Raw genomic sequence first — 18,056 nt, forward strand, 5'->3', positions numbered from 1 at the left:
TCATGGTATGTGGCGAACTAAATGAGTAGGATAGTCAATCCATTTCAAACAACTAGGAAGTAAAATGTATAAAGTACTGAATTTGAAAAAATGGGAAAGGACAAGTTTGTACAAAAAACATTCATAGTTGTCCTTTTTGTGATGGCAAAGAATTGGAAGAAAAAGTGAGAAAACAAAGATGAGAGAGGAGCATTCACAAGACCTCTTTGTCAACAAGTTCCATATATTGCTTCTATTGTATTCATGAATCATATTCTTCAGTTTCTTCTTGCTAAAATCTGTTGTGGAAACATCATACCTTTTGCATTCTAAAATCTATTCTACCACTAAAAGTAATGGAAATTCCCTTTTTCGAAGGACAAATCAATTTTAAGTCATGTCTTCTGCTCTGTTAAAGGTAGAAAATGTTTTCCTCAATCCAATAACATGGGTCAAGTTGAAGCCAAAATTTTAAACCTTTTATTCTAGTTATATGCAATTTGATGGCCTCTTTAGCCTTGTTATAATCTCTCCATTCTCATAGCCATCACCTTAGGTCAGACCTTTATCACATTTAACTTGGGCTATGGAAGTAGCCTCTTAATTAGCTTTCTTGCCTCTAGTCTCTTCCCTTCTTCAAACAACTGCCAAATTGATATTCCTAAACACAGGTCTGACCACAACTTTGGACACTTTCCTGATCAGAAAACAACAATGGCTTTCTATTGTTTCTAGAATAATATGCAATCTTTTGTTTGACATTTAGAGTTTTTCATAACCTGGTTACAATCTTTCCCCAGACATTTCACTTTACTTCCCACTACATATTCTATGTTGCAACCTATCTGGTGTTCCTCATCTATCTATGATTCTATTTCTGCTTCTGTTTTTGGCATCTGCTGCCCACCATAACTAGAATATTCTTGTTTTGCATTGCAAATAATGTAATCTTCTCCCCTTTAAGGCTCACTTCAAGCCACCAAATTCCTTACTCTCATGAAGTAATGTAATTTCTTTGAAGTGCTCTCTGGGGACACGAAATAATTGACTGGTCATTCAGCATCACCTAGCCCATGTAGGTCTAATGTTATGCTAATTCTGAGGTCAGTTCTCTAACCCAATGTCATCCTCCTTTACTGACTATGATAAAACCAGTATTCATTGTATCTTGGAAGGTTCTGGGCAATACACAAATGCAGGAAGAGAAGAAAAATGGGGAGAGAAGAGCAGGGGAAAGAGACAGACAGATAGACATGGATGAAACACACACACAGACATTTTTATTTCATATTCATTTAGCTGTGTACATATAGTTTTTCAGGTGTTCATTGCATGATCAGGATATAACACAGGAATTGCATAGCATCGATGTTTAATAAATCCTTTTTGAGTTGAATTGAATTGAATTGTAATTATGCTATTCACAAAAGGTTAAATTGGCAGTTTCAGTTCTCTGACTTTGATCCTTCATCTTTATAATATTTTTCTAAGTTATTGAAGTTGACAAAGAATTGGCTACTTCTAGATCCTACCTGAAGATTAATTTTCTGACTTTAAGTTTATTCACTTCCAAGTTAAGAAGGCACCAACCAGTGGTATGAAACCTACTCAGAAAGAGTCCAGAGTCCTTACCTAAGGAGGAGATCAGGGAAACTTAATGTGTTAACTTGAACAGAATAGTATTTAATCTGTGAATAGCACACCAACTGAAGGGAAAGAATAATGAATCACATTTTAACCAGAAATTGACCTTCCCTAATGGTGTATGAAAATCAGTCAACAAGTTTTAAATAATTGTTAATATAATAAAGCTTCTTTCATTTTTATCCCAACATTTTAATAACAAAACAGTGAATCAAGATCTTCACAGTAAACAACATAAAAAACCCTTTGTAGAGATACCCAGAATAGGTTGCTAAAATAATAATAATAATAATAATAATAATAATAATAATAATAAAATGCATCGGAAGTGGATTTAGCAATGTTTTAGATCACCTAATGTATTTTATGGGAGAGCATGTTGAGACCAGAGGAGAAATTGAGTCCCTGAGGAGAAAGCATTGACTTAAGATCACAAAGCAAATTTAGTAGCAAGATAAAATTCAAACTCCCATCCTTTGAGTCAGACACACACACACACACACACACACACACACACACACACACACACACACACACACACACACACACACACACACTTCTTCTTGTTCAGTCATTCAGTGATTTCCAATTCTTTGTAAACCCCTGGATCAAACAGTCCAAGGGATTGTTTTAGCAAGTATAGAGGAGTAATTTGCCATTTTCTTCTTCAGTGAATTAAAACAAAAAGAAGTTAAGTGACCTGACCAGGGATACACAGACAATAAAGTAAATGTCTATGGCTAGATTTTAACTTAGGTCTTCTTGACTAGATAGAGCCCATCTATTTATCTAAGCCACCTAGTTTAAAGATATATCTGTAGATAGATAGATAGATAGACAGATAGATAGATAGATAGATAGATAGATAGATAGATAGATAGATAGATAGATAGATAGATAGATATCCAGACACATTAATCACCGAACTACCATTGGAAGAAAAGCCCCTACATGATTGCACACAGACTGTAGAAACAGTACATAGAAACAGAGAATATCTGAAGGGCACACCACTCAATGATCCAGACCTTCAGATATACTTGGGTGGTTCTTCATATGTTTTTGAAGGCAAAAGAATCACAGGGGCTACAGTTGTGTCAGGGGGCAGGACCCTCTGGCATGCCTCATTACTGAGTCATGTCAGTGCTCAAGGAGCTGAGCTCAGAGCCCTCATATAAGCGCTGGTGCAATCCAAAGGCAAAAGGGTGAATATATATATATATATATATATATATATATATATATATATATATATATATATACTGATTCAGCTTAAACCTTTGGCATTTTATTTGCCACAGGACAAACTTGGAAGAATAGGGGATTTGTCACAACATCTGGAGAAAGGATAGCATATGAGAACCTCATAAATGAACTCTTAGAAGCAGTGAACTTGCCAAAGGAAGTGGCAGTGATCCATTGCAAGGCTCACTTCTCTGGCAAGGACAGGGTATCACTAGGAATTCACAGGGCAGGTATAACAGCAAGATTTGAGTCCAGATTTGATCCTATTCATGTTCTGAATTTCTCTCTGGTAGATAAGCACGATCTCAAACAAGCATACTGCCAAGAGGAGATTCAGTCATGGCAAGATTAGTCAGAGGAAGTAGAGAGGTAACAAAGGGACAGGATTAATCAGATTTCATTAGATATAAGTTAATATATATATGGTAGTAGTTTCTCGGTAACCAAGGATGACGATTGTCTTTGTGCATTTTTGTGCACAAAGACACTTGTGCATGAAGATTTAAGTGGAAAAGTCGATGCACAGAGACAGTCCCACTCTCTCGGCATTGGAAGCCTGAGTCCAGTGGCACGAAAAGTCGTTACACCTGGAGACTTCCTCAGCTTCATTGGATGGCCGTGTTGTCCTTTGTGCTCCAACATGCCCTGAGCACTCCACAGTGCCTTGCTGCATCGCCATCTCAGCCATTGAACCTTCTTGTTGGTTTCTTCCGCCTGTTCCACCAAAAACAGTCTTCACATGCTGGGAGAGCAAAGCCCTGGTTCACCAGGGGCCGACGACCCAATTGGTACCCTCACAAGGTTTAGCCGGCCTGTCGAAGCTGTTGCCCGGGGTGTGGCCACTGCCGCATGCTAGCAGCTACTGGGAGCCACAAGTGAGAGCTGGGTGTCAGGTGAAGGTCAGATATATCTATATCTATATCTATATCTATATCTATATCTATATCTATATCTATATCTATATCTATATCTATATCTATATCTATATCTATATCTATATCTATATCTATCTCTATCTGTATCTGTATCTGTATCTGTATCTGTATCTGTATCTGTATCTGTATCTGTATCTCTATCTCTATCTCTATATCTATATCTATATCTATATCTATATCTATCTATATGTAAATGTTATGAATTGTTACATTGGAATTAGCATAATGTATAGGATAGTTCAATTTTACTTAAGATTTAAAATTTTTATTGATTGCAATAGGGATGACTTATGTATTAAGAAATTGTTATATTGTAAAAATTTTGTTGGCACATAATCCTAACCCTCTTCCCACAACTCAGACTTAGCATAAAATAGGAACTTAGATTAGCAAATAGACAGATTATTATTTTGGGAGTGGGGAGGTTAGATGGGAACAATAAGTAGCATAGATAGATTAGAATAGACATAGAAGATAAGTAACTGGTGTGGGCCAGGGTGGCACCAAGCGAACAACAGGAACTGGAGGATTTGTGATAGAGGCTGGCACTAGAGAAAAAAGGGCCAGACTGAAGAGTATATGAAATTTATCACCTCAATTGGGGTGGGGCACCAGGAGTGAAATCCTGAGGAGAGAAGACCTCTGGCTGGGAGAACAGTGAGGGTCTCTCTGTCTTGAGACATCGAAGAAAGAAGGTGGATAAAGACTTCCTCCTGAGGGTTACCCACTTTTCCTGCTGGGACTGGAAATCCTTCCCTTCAACACTTCCCAATTGAAGGGACTTTCTGAGGAGAAACCTGAGCAGACTTTACCTCAACTCCTGTTTCCCAGGGGTGAGTCAATCTGACTTTCTCTCAGAGGGGCTCAGGCTGCCAAGGCCTGAGTTCCCCCAAACTTGAGGAGGGAGGAAAGGGGTTTAGATAGAGACAGGTACCCCCTTTTCCCACTTCCCTTTTCCCATTCTTCCCTGCCCATTATTCCTTTTGTATTACCTGATTGAGTTAACATTAAAAGTTATCTGTTCCCCAAGCTGAGTGTGAGTGAATGGATCAAGGGAAGAACTTTTGGGTCTCAAGTAGTGGAGGGGGACAAGAGGGACAGGGGCTAATTGGGGAGAGCAGCTTTAGCTAAGGAGGGAAGGCAGAAATGGGGGAAATCTTCAAACCCCTTTTCCTCTCTCTGAGTCAACCTATTACATCTGCTGTCTCTCCTGTACCCAGGTGTGTGAAAGGGGGGTTTCTCCTCCCTTTCCCTTTCTCTCCATACCTTGGGGTCCAAGCCTCCTCCCCCTGGTGTACATTCCCTTCCTTTTTTAATTTTTTTTAAAAACAATGCAGAGTGACTTGGGGTGTAAATCATTTAATCTCTCTATGCCTCAAACAACTTAATTTGTAAGGATATTATATTTTACCAATTACATGTAATAATTTTCCACATAAGTATTCTGAAGTTGGAGGATCCATATTGTCTCTCTCCCTCCTTTTCCTCCCCCTTCTCAAAAATGGTAAGCAATTTGATCTGGGTTATACATGTATTACCATGCAGAACATATTTCCATGTTGTTTATTTTTGTAAGTGGACAATCATATAAAACCAACCCCCAAATCAAAACCCAAATAAAATAAAGTGAAAAATAATGTTCTTTGATCTGCATTCCAATCACAGTATTTTTTTCCTTCTGTTAGTGGAAAGTATTATTTGTTAGAAGGCCTTCAGAATTGTCTTGGATCATTGTATTACTGAGAGTAGCTAAGCCTTTTACAGTTGATCATCATACACTATTGTTGTTACTGTGTTCAAAGTTCTCCTGGTTCTGTATATTTCACTCTGCATCAGTTCATGTAGATCTTTTCATGTCTTTCTGAAGTCATCCTGTTCAGCATTTCTTATAGAACAATAGTATTCCATAACCATCATATGCCATAATTTGTTCATCCATTCCCCAATTGATAGACATCCCCTTAATTTCCAATTCTTCACCTCTATAAAAAAGAGCTGCTATACCTATTCTTTTACAAGCAGGTCCTTCCCCTCCATTTTTTATCTCTTTGGGATAAAGACCTAGCAGTGATATTACTGGATCAAAGGATATGCATTGTTTTATAATCTTTTGGGCATAATTTGAAATTGCCCTACAGAATAGTTGGATCAGTTCACAGCTCCACCAACAATCCATTAGTGCCCCAATTTTGTAACATTCCCTCCAACATTTATCAATTTCCTTTACTACTATATTGGCCAATCTGATAGGTGTAAGGGGATAGCTCAAAGCTGTTTTAATTCACATTTCTCTAATCAAGAGTGACTTAGAAAAATTTCCATAGATTATTGCTAACTTTGATTTCTTCATCTGAAAACCATTTGTTTATATCCTTTGACCATTTTGTCAATTGGAGAATGTTGTTTGTGTCATAAAAATAATTTGATAGGGCTTCATCTTTGCCTATTTTGCCAAATTATATAGTATTGGGATTAATTGTTCTTTAAATATTTGATAGAATTTTTTGTTAATAAATTTAGCCTTGGGGGGGGTTTCCTAGGCTTTTGAGTTTCTTTTTCTAATATGAGATTATTTAAATACTCTGTCTCCTCTTTTTTTAATATAGACAATTTATATTTTCATAAAAAGCCATTTCACCTAGATTGTCAGTTTTATTGGTATATAATTGGGTAAAATAACTCCTAATAATTGCTTTGATTTCTCCTTCAATGATGATGAATTCCCCTTTTAATTTTTGATAAAGTTAATTTGATTTTCTTCTTTCTATTTTAAAATCAAATTAATCAACACTTCATGTTTTAATATAAAATTAATTTCTAATATTCTTTCAATATTTCAAACTTCAATAGCTCTCTTACTTTCAGTTTTATTCATTTCTTCTTTGATTTTTGGGATTTCCAATTTAGTCTTTAATTAGAGATTTTTTATTTATCTAGGTTTTTTAGTTGCATGTTCAATTCGTTGAGCTGCTTTTCCCTCTATTTTATTGGTGTAATTATTTAAAAGTATAATTTTTCTTTATAAGTACTGCTTTGGCTGCATCTCATGAATTTGATATGTTGTCTCCCAATTCTTATTTTTTAATGAAAATATTTATTTATAATATGTTCTTGGATACATGCTTTTTTAAAGAATTTGATTATTAGATGATTTATTTTCAATTTTATTTTTGTCATTCCATGGACCATTTTACTATAATTTTATTGTATTGTGAACTGAAAAGGATGTATTTATTATTTCTGCCTTTGTGTATTAGGGTGTGAAGTTTTTATGTTCTAGGACATGGCCAATTTTGTGTATGTACCATGTACTGCTGAGAAGAATATATGTTTCTTTTTAACCTCATTCAATTTTCTTCAGAGAGCTATTAAATCTAACTTTTCTAAGATTTATTCATTTACTTTGCTTCTTTATTGTTTAGTTTTTGGTTCAATTTATCTAGATCTCAAAGTGGAGGGAGATTAGGTCCCCCACTACTGTAGTTTTTCTGTCAGTTTCTTCCTGAAGCTTAATTTCTGTTTTAAATATTTGGAGACTATAAAATTTGGTTCAGTAATGTTTAGTATCAATATTACTTCATTATATATCATCCCTTCTATTGAATGTAATTTCCTTGTTTATCTCTTTTAAATAAATCTATTTTTTCTTTAGCTTTTAATGAAATAATGATTGCTACTCCTGCTATTTTTTAAAAATTCAGTTGAAGCCTGATAGATACTGCTCCAGCCCCTTACCTTTACTCTGTGTGTGTCTACCTGTCTCAAAGATATTTCTCATAAACAACATATCATAGGATTATGTTTTTAAATGCACTTTTTTATTTGATTCTGTTTTATCAGTGAGTTTATCCCATTTACATTTATAATTGTGGATTACCATCTGTGTATTCTCCTTCATTTTTTTTCTCACTTTTGATCCTGTTATTTTTTCTTTTCACTCTTTCCCTCCTTACAATTGTTTTGCTTTTAATGACTCCCTCTAATTTCCTCTCTTTTATATTACTTTCCTCACTACTCCCTGTCTTATTCTCCTCCTACTTCTCTTTTGGATAAGATAGAATTCTATATCCCAACTAGTATATTCCCTCTCTGTGCCAATTCCAATGACAGGAAGGTTTAAGCATTGTCTTTCACCAGCCTCATTTGCCCATTGACTATTATAGTTTTCCCCCTATTCTCACCTTGTACGGCTAGGTAGTATAGATAAAGCAAGAAGGCCTGAAGTATGGAATCAGTGACTTTAAATCTGGCCTCAGAAACTTAATCGTTGTCCAACCCTGATCAAGGCCCTTACACTTTGTTTGCTTCTGTTTCTTCCTGTGAAAAAATGGTGATAATAAGGGTACCTAGCTTCCAGAATTGTTATGAAGATCAAGTAATATAATAATTTTAAAATTATTAATACAGTGCCTGACCCATACTAAATACTGTATGTGTTTTCCATTCTTTTCTCTCTCTCTCTCTCTCTCTCTCTCTCTCTCTCTCTCTCTCTCTCTCTCTCTCTCTCTCTCTCTCTCTCTCTGTCTCTGTCTCTCTGTCTATCTGTATCTTTGTCCCTCTCTCTATCTCTGTCTCTCTCTGTCTGTCTCTGCCTCTCCCTCTTCCTCTTCTTCTACATCTCCCTTTGTCGGTTTCTTTCCATCCCTAAATTCTTCTTTCCTTTTCTGTGAAGAAAAGTGCTCTGTGATGTTATACAGCTCAAGGAAACCACTTGTGGAATCAGCCCAGCAGTGAAGCATACACATACAAAGTATATGAATACGTTATAAAAAGTATGTAAAATGCCACACCAATAGGAAGAAAGATCTGTGTTCAAATTCTGCATTAGATGTTCATATTAGGTGAATTATTTGAGACAAGCAATCATTTTGATCTAGTTACATTTTTGGGCACTTGTGTTTACAAGTATAGATGTCTACTTTTCTTGGCACTGGACTGGCTCAAAATGTTAGGCTTTGATCAGGTGAATATTATAATAATCTAATTTCCTCATTTAGTTCTTTGCACTTTGAGTGCTAGACTTCATGCCATACCTATTTCATTGCTTTTTTTAGTTTAGTTTTAATAATTATTATTTTTTCAGAAAGGATATTGCTCTAAGGGAATGTGCAAAAGTCATAGTCTTCAAAGAGCACACTTCAATGACTGGAGAAATTGCTCTGGCTGATGATGTAAGGAAGTCAAGCCTTTCAATGATCATTTGAGTCTACAATGAGAAACAGATTCAGTCACATCAAAGGACAAAGGAAAATGTTGTCCAAAAAAATCACTGAGGCTGACAAAATGTTGCTGCAAAAGAGTTTATGTATCCTTATAAAACAAACAAATACCAGAGAGAAATGAGAGCAGGGATAGCACTACTATGCAATGAAGGTTTTCCAGAATTTGAAAGAACAGAGAGAAAGACACTTAAACATATAAAACAAAGCAAAAAGAAATATGTTAACCATTGCTATAGGGGAAAATACTACTACTAGATTACTGAACTACTGAAGATTGGAGAAAGCTTAGTTTTTAAGGATGAAAATCACTTTTATTTTCTTCAAAGTGAACAAAGCTCTTGCCTGAAAAAGCACAGATGGGCCAATAAAAAATCTGAGCATCTTAATCAGACTATCATCCACCCACAAAGTATTTGGAGGATTTTTTTTACTTCAGATGCCCCTGGAAGTTTTGTCTGCATTAACAGAATGATGAATTTTAGTACATACATTAATATTTAGAAAAAAATGCATTTGTTGTGGAATTGCAGGAGTTTTCAAAGGCAGATGAAATATAGCATTTGGCCTTTCTACCACTGTAGACATCCTGAAAAGTTTAGAAATTTTTCAAAAATATGAAGATAAGCTTGTTCCGATGGCTTAGTAACTTAACCTATTAAGACATATTTGAAAACTCATTTCTATAACTAAACCTGACTGGAAAAAAATGGAAAGGTTATCAAAGGTATACTTAAGATCTGATGGGATAAAAGTATAGGTACATGATAAAAGATGATAAAATATACATCTAAATTTTGTGAACCAAATTGTGTAAAAGAAACTATGAAGCAAAAACAAGAAAATAAAAGCATTTTAAAGACATAAAATATTGCAAGTTTTATTACATGTAAATATGTTTAATTATTTTGATTTTTCCAAGATGAAAATTATACAATAAAATCATTTGATCTCTCAACATAAGTTTCTTCCTTAATACAATTTAGATGTTGTATTTGATTATCTCTACCATTGCTTACAGTACAAAATCCATTGTCTTAATACTCTAAGCCCATCATTCCTTCTACTATACCATTTATTAATATTAGGTGGGAAATGTTACTATAAATGAAGTCTTTGTACTACTTAAAATTATCCAAAAGAATGAAACTTTGAGGCAATATACTACAGTGGACTGAGTACTAGAGTGCAGGAGGGGAGGGGGAACAGAAGATCTAGCTTCTAATCCTAATTCTGCCTTTCATTCCTTGTTAACTCAAGAAATTCATATATTAAGCCTCAGTTTCCACAAATATAAAACAACTATGAGGTAACACCTTATATCTAGCATTCCGGTCAATATGGCAGCAAAGGAAAGTGATAAAAGTTGGAGAGGATGTGGCAAAATTGGTACACTAATGCATTACTGGTGGAGTTGTGAATTGGCCCAAATATTCTGAAGGGCAAATTTGGAATTTTGTACAAAGGGCTTTAAAAGAATGCTTGCCCTTTGATCAAGCCATACAACTACTGTGTTTTTACCCCGAAGAGATAAGGAGAAAGACTCGTACAAAAATATTAATAGCCATGCTCTTTGTGGTGGCAAAAATATTGGAGAATGAGATGGCATCCATTGATTGGAGAATGGCTGAACACATTGTGGTATCCTATGGTGATGGAATACTATTGTGCTGAAAGGAATAATGAACTTGAGTATTTCTATGTGAACTGGAAAAACCTCTAAGAATTTGTGCAGAGTGAAAGGAGCAGAACCAGAAGAAAGCAGAGGCTGATACATTATGGCACAATGGAATGAAATGTAATGGACTTCTCTACTAGCAGCAATGCAATCATCCAGGACAATCCAAAGGAATTCATGAGAAAGAACACTATCCACATCCAGAGAAAGAATTGTGGGAGCAGAAATGCAGAAGAAAAACATATGATTAATCATGTAATTTGATGGAGGTATGATGGGGGTTTTGATGTTAAAAAGATAGCTCTATTGCAAATATGAATATCACGGAAATAGATTTTGAACAATGATAAATTTTAACCCAGTAGAAGTGCTTATCAGCTCTGTGAAGGGGGAGGGAAAAAGGGAGGGAAAGATCATGAATAATGTAACCATGGAAAATATTCTAAATAAAATTTTAAAAGTATACTCTAGCCATGGACAATAGCCAGTAAAAATGCCCATAATCTGTTGAAGGAAAACCTCATTTGAGACACACCAAACAAGTCAGTGTCAGTGGAAGAAGAACAGAAAATGTGTGTGGTAGGTGAGGAGGAAGATGGTGAAAGGGCTTTGAATGTAAAATAGAGAATTTTATATTTGATCATGGATGTGATAAGAAAACACCAGAATTTATTGAATGTATATGGGGTGAGATCAAATCTGTTCTTTAATTACTTTGACAGGATAAAGGATGGATTTTTGAGTTGAGGCAGGGAGACCAAACAGTGTCAAGAGACCAGATGTGAGGCAAGGAAGGTGCATGAGAGAAAAATCATTTAAATGTCTGCTATACCCTAAGAGCTTTAAAAGTATCTCATTTGACTCCCACATCAGCCCTTTGAAGTAGGTACTATTGTGATCATGAAATTATTATGTCTGAGGTTAGATTTATCTTAGGTCTTCATTATAAAAGACCCAGTCCTCATCCGATTGCCTAGAATCTAAACCCTCCATTATGTAGGCTTGTGCTATGATGGTGATGATGTCATAAGAGAGAATGGAACACACATAAGAGATATTATGAAGGTAAAACTGACAGAATTTGGCAGTTTTGATATATCATGTGGGAGAGAGTGAAGAGTCAAAGAAGACACCTAGGTTTTGAGCCCGGGTGCCTGGGAAATTAGTGATGGCCTCAATAACAATAGGAATTATTGGAAAGGGAGAGTGTTTGAGTTCAGTTTGGTGCAATTTGAGTTAAAAATGTCTACAGGACATCCAGTTTGACATGTCTAATATGAAGTTTGAGATGAGAGTCTGAAGATTAGGAAAGAGGCTTGATGAGTTAAAAATATGAGAGCCGAAGAGATCACCAAGTGAAAAAGTATAAAGGGAAAAGAGCAAAGACAGGGCCCTGTGGGATGGTCATCTCTAGTAGGTCACCACACACCAAGGTGTGACTTGGATGAAAAGGGAGAAGAAAGAGAGTGAAGAAATGGTCAGACAGGTACATGAAGAAATAAAATAATGTAGTATCACAAAACCTAATTTATTGAGGGAATGAAATAGGGCATTTCTGGGAAAAAATGTTAACCTGATCCTCAGAATTTAAGTATATGCCTATAATGAAGCATACACAATTTCATTTCTCTTGGTTTTTTGAGCCCTCTAACATTATCTACAAAGTATTGTAGTGTAAACTTAAAGGTTAAAGAGGATATGAAAATGAAGGCAGGGGATTAGATGTAAAACAGAAACTATTCATTATTTTTATTATGTAATAGGCACAATATGAAACAAAGAGGCTACAAATATAAGTGAGATGGTTCCTCATAGTCTCCCATGTAATAGAGAAGGTTAACATATAAAGGAGATTCTGGGGAAAATGGTAGTGAAGGACATAGAATAAGGTATGAGTAGAATGCTGTAGAGATGACTATGGGATAAGGTCATAGTAGTTCCCAGTAAGATAAAGCAAAAGGCAATCTATTGGAATACAGGCTGATTTCAGGACTGGAATTCAAATTTCTTAGAGGGGCTGGAAAGAAGTAGAAATGAAGATTAGAATACAGGCTGCATGGTCTGATGATAAGATCCAGTGATGTTCATATAGTAAAACTGGAACCAAGTATGAAGATGAAGAGGAAAATATGTACTTTTCCCTTTAACCACCAGATAAAAGTGGAGTGCCTTTTCATCATTTTGGTACACACCATGCATATCTGTTATGACAAATGTTTGAGTTCCTAAGGCATGCCTGAACAATGCAATATTGGCTGTTTACTAATTAACAAGCTGAATTGGAAATATTCCCTTGCTAAAGTGAAAATGTGGTTAATTCTTAAGACAGATGTCCTAGGTTAGCCCTGATTTACTTAATAATTATAAAAACTATAATTATATAGGGATTTAAAATTTAAATTCTTTTATCTATTAGTTAATTTGAACTTTCATGAGTATAAGTAATCCCTTTTTGCAGGTGAGGAATCCAACTGGACATATGTAAATCAGCTAGCTAAACATTTTGATAAAAATAAAATTTGTTAAAAAGATACTTCCTGTCCATGAAGGGCCTAAAATTTTGTTGGAGACACATGGCACATGCATATGTAATGAAATAATTACAAAGACCTGGTAAAGCATAAGGAATTCAAATGAGTGCTATAAACAGTGAGTCCAAAATTCATAAGAGTGGTGGGAAAACTGGGTCTTTACCCTGTATACTAATAGCTAGTGGAGAATAGCAAGTTGTTTCTTCTCCAGAGTGATCCAGAATCTCTCCATGCAATATTTGACAGTCCTGTTGTGGTCTGTTTAATTGATGATATGGCAATACAAAATGGATCTGCAGAAAAAGCAAGAAGCTCAAAACTCTTGGAACACCACTGATAGGAGGAGGGGCAGAGGAGGAGAAACTGTGTTTCAATTGAATCTTGAAGGGAGCAGTTAGGAAAAGTCCAGTTGCTTGAACTTCACTTCCTTCTCTGGCTGTTGAATGAGAAGGTAGAAGACAAACTCTCTCTTTGGTTATTGCTTATCCATAAGACTGAATGCTGAGGAGACTAATGAGTTTAGCCCAGAAGAAACCTGTCAGCATTTGCTGTCAACATCTACCCTTAGGGAAAAATAACTTTGTTTCCTGAATTTGAATACATCTTGCAATCTTCAAACAACGGGGAGAACTTGAAAAATTTAGGGAGACCTATTTTTCTCTCACCCCCTCCCTCTTCTTACCTCCTCCATCCAAAAGAATACAATATCTCTTAGTTAAAAAGATTTTATTGTGGGAGTTAGATATTAGGGTAAATCTTCAAGCTTACCATTTCTGAGAAGAACATTTCAAAACAGTTGGAAGGGAACAGGAAGTAGTGCAGGGGTAGGGGCTCAAGATCCAGTCTTTTCCCCCTAACACCTTCCTGGTGTTACTGCTCTAACATTTCCCTATTACCATAATTCCCCTAATAGCGGTGTCTACTACATTTGTATCTCTGGGATTGTGGGTGAGAAAGTTATATAGTTAGGTGAGAGGGATAAAGAAGAATCATTGGACAGTGAAATCTGGGAGAAAAAGAATCCAGAATGGATCATCCCTCTCTTAGCACAACTCTATCCATGATCAGTCTCTCCCAGGTCTACTTGTGCTAGCTCTTTCCCCAATCTCACTGCACAACTGAATTTACTTCAAATGTCAACATTTCCAGTTATATTTCCAGTTAGTGATAATAGGAATTGTCAAAGTTGATAAAGTACTGGGCCAAAAAGAGTTATACATTTTATGCTTTAAGGAATGAAGGAAGATATACTTTTGTCTTTTTTTTTTTATGTAGTTTCATTGTTGCGATATAACCAGTGCCTACTAATCCTTAGACATCTTGGTGAGAAACAACTTCTTCCCTTCTTCCTACCTGATGCAGTGATGACTGCTGCACCAATATGACAGCAAGAATCTGTTGGTCACCCAAGTAAACCTGAAATGGACTTTATCCCTTTCCCTTAATCCAAGTCACTGAAGGTGATCTTGGAAAAAGGACTTTCCAACCCTGTTGGTAATCTCGTAAAGAGTTCACCAGTTCCAGAATTAAGAAACATGTTGCCCAGAAGATCAGAAAAGACAATCACTTCCAGGATGATTCAGGTAAAAGGACTTAGAAAACTCAAGCCATTACCTAGCTTCCTAGGATACTTAGATTTATGGGATGCAGAGAATAAAGGACAAAGGTAAAAATGAAATACCTATTCAGCAATTCTCCCAATGATGTCTTTACTTCCCATGAGAGTTGATTAAGTGAGTCATAATTTCAAGTTTTAAATATATCTTAATGAATACTTATAAAAGCTTTTAAAATCATTTATTATTAAAGGAAATAATTAATAAGTATGTTTTACAGTGAGTATCTTACTAGACTTCTCCCTGAAAAATAATAGCAGATGAGAATAATTTGTTCTTGGCTATCAAAGTGTTTGAAAAAGGCACTGTGGAGTGCTTAGTGCTTGTTCAGACTGTTAGGATGCCAAAGTCACCCACTACATCCCAGGCCATTGCCAGTCATCCTAATTTTTGCCTTGTCGCTGGACTTTGATGACTCCAGAAGAGAGAGTGAAGCTGATGACTTTCTGCAACTGGGTCTCATTTAATCCAATTCAAGCCCAAATCAATACAGCATCCCGTGATGTCATTGGTCCTTTTTGAAAATGAAGGACAAACACAACCTTTTCTAGAAGAGATTCTGTTAACCCATTCAAGGGAAATAGCATAAACCATACTTGAGCTTGTTTTAGAGATTTTCTTGGAGCTACAGGATAGGAGAAATCAGAGTGCTAGAGAAAGCTAGATTGCATCTATTTGAAGATCAAGATGCCCTAGCTTTGAAATAAATCTTTATGAATCCAGAATGATGCTCCCTCCTATTTTTTTTTGTTTTTACACAAAGATAATAGATTTATAAAGAAATATATAGAATAACAAAGTATGCTAGTCAAGTAACTATGAAACATAAGTAGCTAAATCAAGAATGAGCAAACGAAGATGAGATGTCACAGAGAAGAACCAGCCCAACAGCAGGAGGCTAAAACATTCCAGTGGAGAAGCAGTCTCACAGCCCTTCTCCTTTTTTTGAGATGGACATTCCCCCTACAAAAATCAAACACATTTGCTGGGTCCATTAAAAACAAAACAAAACAAAAACAAAAACATATTACTAGATATTACTTTAATAAGACTAAGATTAAAAATTATTCCTGGGAAATGGGTCAGCTGATAAAGAAAATCCCAAGAAGGAATATCTGAGTCAATAGGTTAGCAACACATACCAAAATTGGAATGAAGAACTTGACATAAAAGAACTAACAAAGGGAGACAATAACAAGAAAGGGCTACATTGTGAAGATCCCTTCCTTCTAATTGGTTGTTGAAGAGGCTTTGGTAGATGGAATCTGGTCTCTCTTAGGATTTAATATGTTAGGAGAAACTATAAAATTAGTTAAGAAAATGATAGTAGCCTATGGCATAGTTCAAATCAATCATTTTACAAAAAAAATTGAGGACCAGAGAGTATAAGGACCTTGTAAAACTAGGACTAGAGCCCAAACCTCTTCATAACTATTTAAATTCTATTCCCTATATATCACACTGTCTTTTTGTTCATGTTTTTGTCCTGAAATTAATGGTCACAATAACAAGAGTTTCTATTTTCTCCAACCCATCAGACATATTGTTATCAATGTGAAGCCATCATTGAGGAGAATAATTCCTGTGAAATAGATCACTTTGGTAGCTACCAGAAAAATCAATCACTGATCAACTAGAGCATGATTTTGGGGAGGGATGGGTTAGGGGGAATCCATAATGCCAATACAGACTTTATTGTTTTTGCTGTTCAGTTATTTTAGTCATATTCAATTCTTTGTGACTGTATTTGGGATTTTCTTTGCAACAATACTGGAGTGTTTCACATCTCCTTCTCCAAATTATTTTATAGATGAGGAAACTGAGGCAAACAGGATTGAATGACTTATCCAGGATCAAACAACTAGAAAGTGTCTGAGGCCAGAGGCCAGATTTGAACTTCAAAAGATAAGGCTTCCTGATCCCACACTCAGTGTTCCATGTACTGTACCTCTTAGCTGTCCCCATTAGCATGTTCATTCATTTGCCTACTGAATTTTCCTAAGAAGTTATTTTTTTCATGTAATTTCCCCAGTTCATATATGTTTAATGGGCCTCCAAGCTTAAGTCCAAAATTATTGGTACTAAAGATTCAGCATAGTTTAAAATCAAACTACATTTTTTACTCATTATGGGCTCTACAATCCAACCAAATGTTGACTCATCCTTAACCACTGAATATTTCTGGCACAATTATTCCAAAATATTTGCTAACTTTGTTCCCTTCATCTATAAAACTGTTCCATGCTCTTTTCTTTCATTCTATTTAGGTACCTTTCAAGAACCAGTTCAAATCTCCCTTTAAACCTTGTGTTATCACTTTCATCAGAAAGGTTCTTCCCTCCTAAAGTCTGCTAACAATTATTAACCATGTGATTTATAGTATTTATATACTGTTTTGGTTCATAATACTTGTAAATATATATTCTAAACTAAATAAGTTCCTAGAAAGCAGAGAATAGGACCTATGTTTTATATCTTTGTATTTCACATGATGTCTTTAACATAGAAGGAGCCTTCTATATTATACTTGTTTGGAGAATGTCCTAATTTCAGGAACTACTCTCTTCTTGCTAAACAGGCATCACAATCTCCAAATGTTTGCCTTTTTAGGAAGGCTATTCCTTATGTTTGGCATAATGTTCCTTCCCCCTTTCACCTAAATAATTTATTGTTTAATATGAAACTCAAAAGATTTTCTTCTCTAAGAAGCCTTTCTTAATTTTCCTTCCCATCCCCCTGCAAATTGGTTATTACCTTCCCCCTCAAATGTGGTTAGCATTTGATTTTGTAATTCTTTCTGTAATACTTATGTTGTAAAAAATTTCCATCAAATTTCAATTTTATGTTGGAGATACTGAGACTTCAAAGTAAAGTGGCTTGTCTATAAGACTACATGTCTATGAGGACTGTTTGACACTACTAAAATGCTGCATTTTCCTGGAATGCTATGTGACCTTCAAACAACTTTCCCTAACAACTCTCTCTACTCTCCAATCCATCTTCCACCCAGCAGCTGAAGTGATTTTTTTAAAGTATAGGTTTAACTATGTGACCCCTTCCTTATCTTTCTCCCAGCTCAGTGAGCTCCAGTGGTACCCTGTAACTTCCAAGATCAAATAATTTCTTTATTTGGTATTTAAAGATTTTTTCAGATATGCAGCTTCTTCCTACCCTTGTCTATAGCTTGTCTATAGCTTCTTTCTTAAACA

The 18,056-nt window shown here is 35.6% G+C and overlaps 1 long non-coding RNA gene across 1 annotated transcript; it reads left to right on the forward strand.

The window, feature by feature from the left end:
- The first annotated feature begins 11,147 nt into the window (after positions 1–11,147).
- On the forward strand, positions 11,148–14,909 carry LOC130456534 (uncharacterized). The gene is made up of 2 exons (XR_008915546.1): positions 11,148–12,186; positions 14,507–14,909. It is a non-coding gene; the product is annotated as an uncharacterized LOC130456534 (long non-coding RNA).
- Positions 14,910–18,056: the final 3,147 nt, after the last annotated feature.

This window comes from Monodelphis domestica, chromosome 1, assembly GCF_027887165.1.
Source record: "Monodelphis domestica isolate mMonDom1 chromosome 1, mMonDom1.pri, whole genome shotgun sequence".
Lineage (NCBI taxonomy): Eukaryota > Metazoa > Chordata > Mammalia > Didelphimorphia > Didelphidae > Monodelphis > Monodelphis domestica.